Source organism: Physeter macrocephalus, chromosome 11, assembly GCF_002837175.3.
Source record: "Physeter macrocephalus isolate SW-GA chromosome 11, ASM283717v5, whole genome shotgun sequence".
Classification (NCBI taxonomy): domain Eukaryota; kingdom Metazoa; phylum Chordata; class Mammalia; order Artiodactyla; family Physeteridae; genus Physeter; species Physeter macrocephalus.
Genome location: NC_041224.1, coordinates 56485123 through 56494674, shown reverse-complemented (window position 1 = coordinate 56494674; position 9552 = coordinate 56485123). Strand labels below are relative to the sequence as shown.

General features: G+C 36.1%; 1 protein-coding gene across 2 annotated transcripts in view; it reads right to left on the bottom strand.

The window, feature by feature from the left end:
- Positions 1-9552, bottom strand: part of USP3 (ubiquitin specific peptidase 3) — an 81827-nt gene that overhangs the window by 17588 nt on the left and 54687 nt on the right. The window lies entirely within an intron of this gene.

Here is a 9552-nt window from a genome sequence, read left to right as displayed (position 1 = left end):
CCTAATAGATTTTGGTAATACTCCATTGCCAACCTGCTATTTTACCTCGCTCAGGAGTGGGATTGCTAGATCATATGGCAACTCTATTTTTAGTTTTTTAAGAAAGCTTCATACTGTTCTCCATAGTGGCTGCACCAACTTACATTCCCCCCACCAGTGTGGGAGATTTCCCTTTTCTCCACACCCTCTCCAGTATTTGTTATTTGCAGAGATTTTAATGATGGCCATTCTGACGGGTGTGACGTGGTACCTCACTGTAGTTGATTTGCCTTTCTCTAATAATTAGTGATGTGGACCATCTTTTCATGTGCCTATTGGCCATTTATATTTCTTCTTTGGAGAAATGTCTATTTAGGTCTTCTGCCCATTTTTCAATTGGGTTGTTTTTTTGTTGTTGAGTTGTATGTACTGTCTGTATATTTTGGAAATTAATCCCTTGTCAGTTGCATTGTTTGCAAATATTTTCTTCCATCTTATAGATTGTCTTTTTGTTTTGTTTATGGTTTATTTTGCTGTGCAAAAGCTTGTAAGTTTGATTAGGTCCCATTTGTTTATTTTTGTTTTTATTTCTATTGTCTTGGGAGACTGAACTAAAAGATCATTGGTACAATTCCCTGCAGGCATTCTTGACTATACCTTTGCTCCCTGATCCCAATACCTGGAATGTACATCCCACAACTGCCTCTCCTCAACTTTTCACGTTTTGTTTTTTGTTTTTTTTTTTTTTGAGCCTTTCCCAACCTCCAGGGGAAATGACCCTTCCCTCTTAACCTTGTCTTAATAGATTTTGGTAATACTCCATTGCCAACCTGCTATTTTATCTCAAGGATGGTTCCTAGGAAAGGGTATATTGTTTTGACCTTTTGTTTCCTGAAGCAAGTAACAAATATTAAACTTAGAGTGACACTGCCCTTAGGGACCTCTGAAGTTACACATCTCTAGCTACAAGAGTACTGACTATACCACAGACTGGCTTGTACTATGAATCCCTTTAGATTGATCACTATGGTCTTGTAATCTCTGAAGCTGAAATTATGAGAACTTCCATCAGCAAGTATTTGTTGCATCGTGTGAAAGCTGTAACCTTGCAAGGAAGGAGGGGGAGGTGGGGAATGGGATTAGACATAGGAAAGAAAAATATAATTTCCCACATTTAAAAATCAGCATGTAAACACTCAATAAACTAGGAAAAGAAGGCAACTTCTTTAACATGATAAAGGTCACGTATGAAAAATTCAAAGCAAACATCATACTGAATTGTGAAAGACTGAAAGCTTTTCCCCTAAGATTAGGAACAAGACAAAGATGCTTTTGCCACTTCTATTCAACATAGTATTGGCAATTTTAGCCAGAGCAAATAGGCATGATAAAGAAAAGCCATTAAAATTGAAAGGAAAAAGTAAAATTATCTGTTTGCAGATAATATGATCTTTTATGTAGAAGACTCTAAAAATAAAAAACCAAACTGCTAGAGCTAATATACCAATTTGGTAAAGTTACAGGATACAGAATCAACACACAAAAATCAGGTGTTTTTGTACACTAACAATGAACAACCCAAAAATAAAATTAAGACAATCTCATTTACAATAGCATTTTTAAAAGGAATAAAATAGTAAAACATTTAACCAAGAAGACAAAGGATTTGTACTGAAAACTACAAAACACTGCTGAAAGAAATTTTATAAAGACCTAAATAAATGGGAAGACATCCCACGTTCACGGATTGGAAGACTTGATATTGTTAACATGACAATACCACCAATAGAAGTACAAAGATTCAATGCAATTTCCGTAGAAATCCCAGTGGCATTTTTTGCAGAAATAGAAAAGCCCATTCTAAAATTCCTATGGAATCTCAAAGAATCCCAAATAGCCAAAACAATCTGAAAAAGAAGAACCAAGTTGCAGGACTCACACTTTTCTGATTTCAAAACTTACTACAAAGCCATAGTGTAGTACTGACATAAAGTTAGTTTTCAGGGTTCTTTCAGAGAAAATTGTTCCATACGTAGCTGTAGTAGTGACATAAAGTGAAAGAGAATAGAGAGTCCAGAAGTAAACCCTCAAATATATGGGCAACAGAATTTTGACAAGAGCAACAGGATCATTCAATGGGGAAATGACAGTCTTTTCAACAAATGGTGCTAGGGAAACTGGATATCCACATGCAAAAGAATGAAGTTAGACCTTACCTAATACCATATACAAAAATTAATTCAAAACTCTTAGAAGAAAATATAAGGAAAAAGCTTCATGACTTTGGATTTGACAATGATTTCTTTGATATGATACCAAATGCAGGGGCAACAAAAGAAAAATTAGATAAACTGGACTTTGTCAAAATTAAAAACTTTTGTGTATCAAAGGACACTAACAACAGAGTGAAAAGACTAACCACAGAATGGGAGAAAAATATTTGCAAATTATGTCTCCAGTAAGGGATTAATAGATAAAATATATAAAGAACTCCTACAACTCAACAACAACAAAAATAAACCACTCGATTCAAAAATAGGCAAAGGACTTAGACATTTCCCCAGAGCAGATATACAAATGGCCAAATAAGCACATCATTCAACATCATTAATGATTAGTAAAATGCAGTTCAAAACCACAATGAGATACCACTTCACACTCATTATGATGGCTATTATTTTTTGAAAAAAACTGAAAAATAACAGGTATTAGCTAGAACATAGAGAAATTAGAATCCTCATGCATTGCTGGTGGGAATGTAAAATGGTGCAGCCACTGTGGAAAACAGTTTGGCAGTACCTCAGAAAGTTAAAGAATTACCATATAATCTAGCAATTCCACTCCTAGGTATACACTCAGAAGAACTGAAAGCAGGGACTCAAACAGTATTTGTACACTTAGGTTTGCAGCAGCATTCTTCATAATAGCCAAAAGGTAAAAGCAACCCAAAGTTACATCAACAGATTAATGGATAAACAAAATGTGATATATATGTACAATGGAATATTATTCGGTCTTAAAAAGGCAGGCAATTCTGATACATGCCATAGTATGGATGAACCTTGAAAACGTTATGCTAAATGAAATATGCCAGTCACAGAAGGATAATAGTATGATTCATAGAATGTAGAATAGAGGTACCAGAGCTAGGGAAAGAGGAATGGGGAATTACTGTTTAATTGGTACATTTTCTGTTTTGGATGATTTTTAAAGTTCTGGAAATAGTGGCGATAGTTGCATAATATTGTGAGTTTACTGAATGCTGCTGAATTGTACACTTAAATTATTAACATGGTAAATTTTACGTATATTTTACCAGCATAAACAAACTTTTTTTTTTAAATAAGTGAAAATCAATATCTGCCTGAAGCTTTCATAAACAAAGAGAGTAGGGAAGAATGAGGACTCTGAGATGCTTGGTCACTCAGCTTCTCCGTCCCATTAACCAGGTGGTGGTATGATTTGCTAGCAAGACATCCATTCCTCAAGTCTCCCCAGCCACATAACACTGAGAAGCAGAAACAACTTGATGGTGGGGAAGCATCTTTTTCCTATATTTAACCTGCATTGAACCACTTTCCTGTGTATGGAAGCATGCAGTCATTCAGAGGGAGTTACTAATGAGTTAGTAGGTGGCATGGTGAAAGTCTCCGTTGATAATTATTTAGACCCTCTAATTTCAGGAATATGATACCCTTACAAATGTTGAGATCATTGAAAGAATATATCAACATTTCACAGCGACTCAGTTGCATTTTTGAGACCAAAATGTAAAATGCGCAGAAGTACTGCAGTGCTCTCTGGTTTCTTCTCCCTGCTAAGACACGGGTGGGCGCCTCTGCAGCCGCCCTGCAGGACTCCCTCCGTGGGGAGGCCCTGCCCACTTTCCACACACAGGCCTACAGCCACAGCATCTGGCCTTGGCCCCGCATCATCCTGCTCCTTTTCTGAAAACAAAGCCCCTCCCTCTAGCAACCGTCCAGTCCTTTTCTTCTCCCCAACACAGTTTCACCTTCCTCCAGCAAATTTTTGCTTTCCAACATTTTCTTCCTTTGTATTTTTCTTCCTCCCTGACTTTGTGAGAGGCTTAAACTTATGGGGTGACCACCAAGTAAGTGGTCCCACAACTGACTTATGTACAAGATAGTGCAGAGTTCCCTCCTTTTCATGTGAGGCCGTACATGATAAGCCAAAATGGAATAGGAGCCATGAAAGGCCCATCAGACAATTCACACGCAAGCAATACAAGCTGAGCCTAGTTTTTCCAACACTCAGTTTTAAAAATGGTGGCCCCAGCGGCCTCTCGGAGCCCACTCTCTCTCTGTTCTCACACCTCTCCCTGGCGCTGCCACAGGCACAGGAAGCCCACACCTGCGGCTGTCCCCAGACAATGACAGGCCAGAAAACTGCTGTGCCGGGGGCAGCTTCTAGGAGTAGTTTCAGTGAAGAAACGACATTATAAATCCTTGCTGGATTTGTAGAGAACTACCCCCCACTACCACAATCATCTCCCTATGGGTTTAAAAAAGCTTCTTTAGTTCTCCTGAAAAGTTAAGGCCTATTTGTAATGGTTTTCTATGGGTTAAAAAAATAATAACTCATAACAATTGTAAAGTTCCAACTGCTGCCTTTCTTTTTTTTTTTTTTTTTTTTTTTTTTTGCACCGTACGCGGGCCTCTCACTGTTGTGGCCTCTCCCGTTGCGGAGCACAGGCTCCGGACGCACAGGCTCAGCGGCCATGGCTCACGGGCCCAGCCGCTCCGCGGCATGTGGGATCTTCCCGGACCGGGGCACGAACCCGTGTCCCCTGCATCGGCAGGCGGACTCTCAACCACTGCGCCACCGGGGAAGCCCCCAACTGCTGCCTTTTTATAAAGTAGCTTTTAAAGGAGTTTTTAAATTAAAATATCCTTAACCATGGTATTTCTGGAAATAAGCTTATAAGGGATGTTTCTTTTCCTCTTTGTGCTCTTTTGAATTGTCCCCAAATTCTACAATAAACATACAAAGAATTTTGCTTCTTTGTTTGAAACATATGCACACAAACATTTCTTTAAAAGGAGGACTGCCTAGATACAGCATCTCCTTGACATTCACAGATTTGACAACTGCCATCTTAACTATTTCAAAAGTCTGAATGACCCCAAAATGTACTACAGTGTAATATTTTGCAGCAGCATGAACATGAATCTCACCTCAGAGCTCACATGTAGAAGTGAGTCACATGGCCGGTGACCAGTCTACTAGGCACCCATCACTCACACCTCAGCCAAGTTTTGTTGTTCTCTACTTACCTTCATTAAGGATCTGAGAAAATGCTTAACGTTTTCATTTGTACTTTACTGCATTTCATGAGGGAAAAATATATGTGTTTGTGTGTGTGTGTGTATATGCCATATATATATGTATGTATGTATATGTGTGTGTGTGTGTATACGCATGCCAAGGTGGCTTCTGAAACTCCTAAGATTCTTAAAGGTTTCAGGGCATATATTTCATAAATGTCAGTCTAACGCATTACCTAAACTGTTAAATAGCATTCTATAGAGAGCAGGGAATAACACTGATGTGTTGAAGTTACTAGATCACTTTATACACTATATAAATTAAACAAAGCAGTAATTGGAAAGTATGCATAAATAATCCACATTTTGTTTTACTCCCCCAAAACAAATATATAAAGGTGATATACAATAAGTTAAACTCAAAACAATATAAAAGAGATGAAAAATAGTCCCAGTTCCATTTCTTTCTGAATCCCACTACCCACTAAGATAGTCACTGTGAACAGGTGTACGCTGCTCAAGCATTTTAATGCACGTATTTTTTTAATATTATATAAATGGAAGAATTCATGGAATAATTCTATATATGTACTTCCATGGATAGTGTTTGACTCTACAATATTTTGTAGCTTTCTTTCTGTGGCCTAGCTGTTGATCAGTTTTATCTTTCTTAAATGTTACATAGCACAGTGTATGAAACCAATGCCCTACTGGTGAACATATAAGTTACTTCTGATTTTTTGCAATAGCAATGTTTCCATGAATATCTTTTACATATGTTACTGTCCACGTTCACAAATGAAATTACTATGTCTAAAAAAAAGCCCATTAAAAATGGTGATCACTACCCTCCAAAAACAACTGTACCAATTTATACTCCTAACACCAATATATGAGAGTGCCCACCTTACGAAACTTTCACTAACAATGCATATTATCTGTCTTTATCATCTTGACTAATTTTGCTTTACTTACACTTTCTTGAATATAAATGAGACTTAGTATTTTTCCAGATGTTAAATTGACCATGTGCATTTCTTTCTTATTCATATATTTTGCCCAAGTACTTTTTTTCATATATGTTATAAATATTAGTTTCAAGTTTATCATCTTTTCTACTTTGTTTATGGCATCTTTTACCATTATACAGTTAAATTTATGAATTTCTAGCCTTCATGATATACTTACAAAGCTCTCTCCTACAACACAATCAAAAAGATGTTTTACTATAATGTCCTTGTGGTTTTATTTTTCACACTAAATCTTGAAGTCTCAAATTAATCTGGGAAAACATATGAGTTAGGAATGAAATTAATGGTTCCCACATAAATTTTCATTTACACTAACACAACTTATTGACTAATTTCTTATTTTGTCCTCTAATTTGAAGTGTCTCCTTTGCCTATATATTCCATATATATTCCCGTATACATAGTACTTCTAGGACACTACCTATGTCATCTCTGTCCTGCTCCATTATTTTTGTTTTAAAACTTTTTTAGTTCCTCTTAAGAATATCTGCTTATAGAAGTAATTCTGAACTAATTAGAATAAATTTAAGCAGTAATTTGGGGGAAAACTACATCTCTATCATACTGGGTCTTCCCATCCAAGAATATGACATGGCTCTGTTAATTCTAGCTTTTTCTGTCATTTTATAAAGTTTTCTAATTTCTTCATCTAGGTCTTGCATATTTCTCAATAAATTTAACCTCAAGTACTTTGGAGTTTTTAATACAACTGTGAATAGGATCTTTTGCTATGTATAAGAAAGCAGTTGTTTTTTGCCTGTTTTCTATTTGGCCACCTTACTAAGCTTTTTAGCTCCACATTAAGCATTTATTTATCAAATCAATATCTGTGTTTATTTTTTGTTAACTGAGGGCTAGAAAAGCAGGTCTCCTGCGTTCCAGAAATAGGGCTAAATATTCTTTCATAATTTCCAAATGATTCTCTTGAAATGTTCTAGGTATGTAATAATTTGGTCTTTCCTCTTCACTACTTATTCTTATTTCTTTTCCTTGTCTACAGCCTTGTCCCACAGCAGCAGTCCTCCTGGCTGATTCCTGACTGTAATGGAAAGTCATTAGTGCTTCACTATTAGCTATGATGATCACTGACAGCTTCTGATAGATAATCCTCAACAAGAACATGTCTATTCCTATAATAATAGGGCTTTTTGTTCCTTATTTTAATCAGTCATGAATTTGCAATTTTATCAAAACCTATTTGGGCATTTTGATTTTTCTTCTCCCAATAAATTATACTTTCTAATATTAAATCAGTCTTGCATTATTGAAATAAATCCTACTTGATCTCTGTATATTACTGTTTTAGGACACTACTGGATTCTATCTGCTAACATTTTATTTAAGATTCTTTATAGTATTAGTAAGACAAAGCTACATTGTTTTTCCTTTTGGATGGTATCTTTGTTAGGGTTTAGACATGGGGTTATTTTAACCTCCCATACACCCTTTCATTTAAATGATTTCAAATGACAGTGGTCTTTCTCACCATCACCTTTCCTTTTTAAATGAAAACTAACCTTAACAATTACAGACCCAAAAAGCACATAAGTAATTCTAGCCAAGTAGATGTCTAAGCATGTAAAAGCAAGACTTATCAGGTAATCACACATCTCCATCCCCATTTAATAAACAAATATGTATTACTCAACTAAAATTCATCACACTGTGGACTGTCCAAGAAAAACGACTGCCCTTAATTGATATTAGTGTTAAACAAAAAGAATGAAGCGTTACCACACCCCATCATATACTTTTTAAAGCTGACATAAGCTATTTATTTGTTTATTTTTTACTGAAGTGTATTTGATTTACAATACTGTCTGGGTTTCAGGTGCACAGCAAAGTGATTCAGTTATACATACGCATATATCGATTTTTTCAGATTCCTTTCCCTTATAGGTTATTACAGAATATTGAGTATAGTTCCTGTGCTATACAGTAGGACCTTGTTGGTTATCTACTTTATATATAGTCATGTGTATATGTTAATCCCAAACTCCTATTATAATTTATCCCTTGCCCCGCTTTCCCCTTTGGTAACCTTAAGTTTGTTTTCTATGTCTGTGGGCCTATTTCTGTTTGGTATATAAATTCATTAGTATCTTTTTTTTTTTAGATTCCACATATAAGCGATATATGGTATTGGTCTTTCTCTGTTGGCTACTTAGTATGATAATCTCTAAGTCCATCCATGTTATTGCAAATGACATTATTTTATTTTTTATGGCTAATATTCTGTTGTATATATGTACCACATCTTCTTTATCCATTCCTCTGTTGATGGACATTTAGGTTGCTTCCATGTCCTGGCTATGGTATATAGTGCTGCAGTGAACATTGGGGTGCATATATCTTATCAAATTATGGTTTTCTCCAGATATATGCCCAGGAGTGGGATTGCTGGTCATATGATAGTTCTAGTTTTACTTTTTTAAGGAACCTCCATACTGTTGTTCATAATGGTTGTAACCAATTTACATTCCTACCAACAGTGCAAGAGGTTTCCCTTTTCTCCACACTCTCTCCAGCATTTATTGTTTGTAGACTTTCTGATGATGGCCATTCTGACTGGTGTGAGGTGATACCTCATTGTAGTTTTGATGTGCATTTCTCTAAAAATTAGTGATGTAAGCATCTTTTCATGTCCTTTTTGGCCATCTGTATGTCTTCTTTGGAGAAATGTCTGTTTAGATCTGCCCATTTTTTGATTGGGTTGTTTGGTGTTTTTGTTATTGAGCTGCATGAGCTGTTTGTATATTTTGAAGATTAATCCCTTGTCAGTTGCTTCATTTGCAAATATTTTCTCCCATTCTGAGGGCTGTCTTTTTGTTTTCTTTATGGTTTCCTTTGCTGCGCCTAAGGTGTTGTTTTCATTACTGTAGGAGGTGGAGCCAAAAAGATTTTGTTGCCATTTATGTCAAAGAGTGTCCTGCCTATGTTTTCCTCTAAGGGTTTTACAGTATCCAGTCTTACATTTAGGTCTTTAATCCATTTTATTTTTGTGTATGGTGTTAGAGAATATTCTAGTTTCATTCTTTTACACAGAGCTGTCCAGTTTTCCCAGCACCACTTACTGAAGAGACTGTCTTTTTTCCATTGTATATTCTTGCCCCCTCTGTCATAGATTAGTTGACCATAGGTGCATGGGTTTATCTCTGGACTTTCTGTCCTGTTCCATTGATCTATATTTGTTTTGGGCCAGTACCATACTGTTTTGATTACTGTAGCTTTGTAGTATAGTCTGAAGTCAGGGAGCA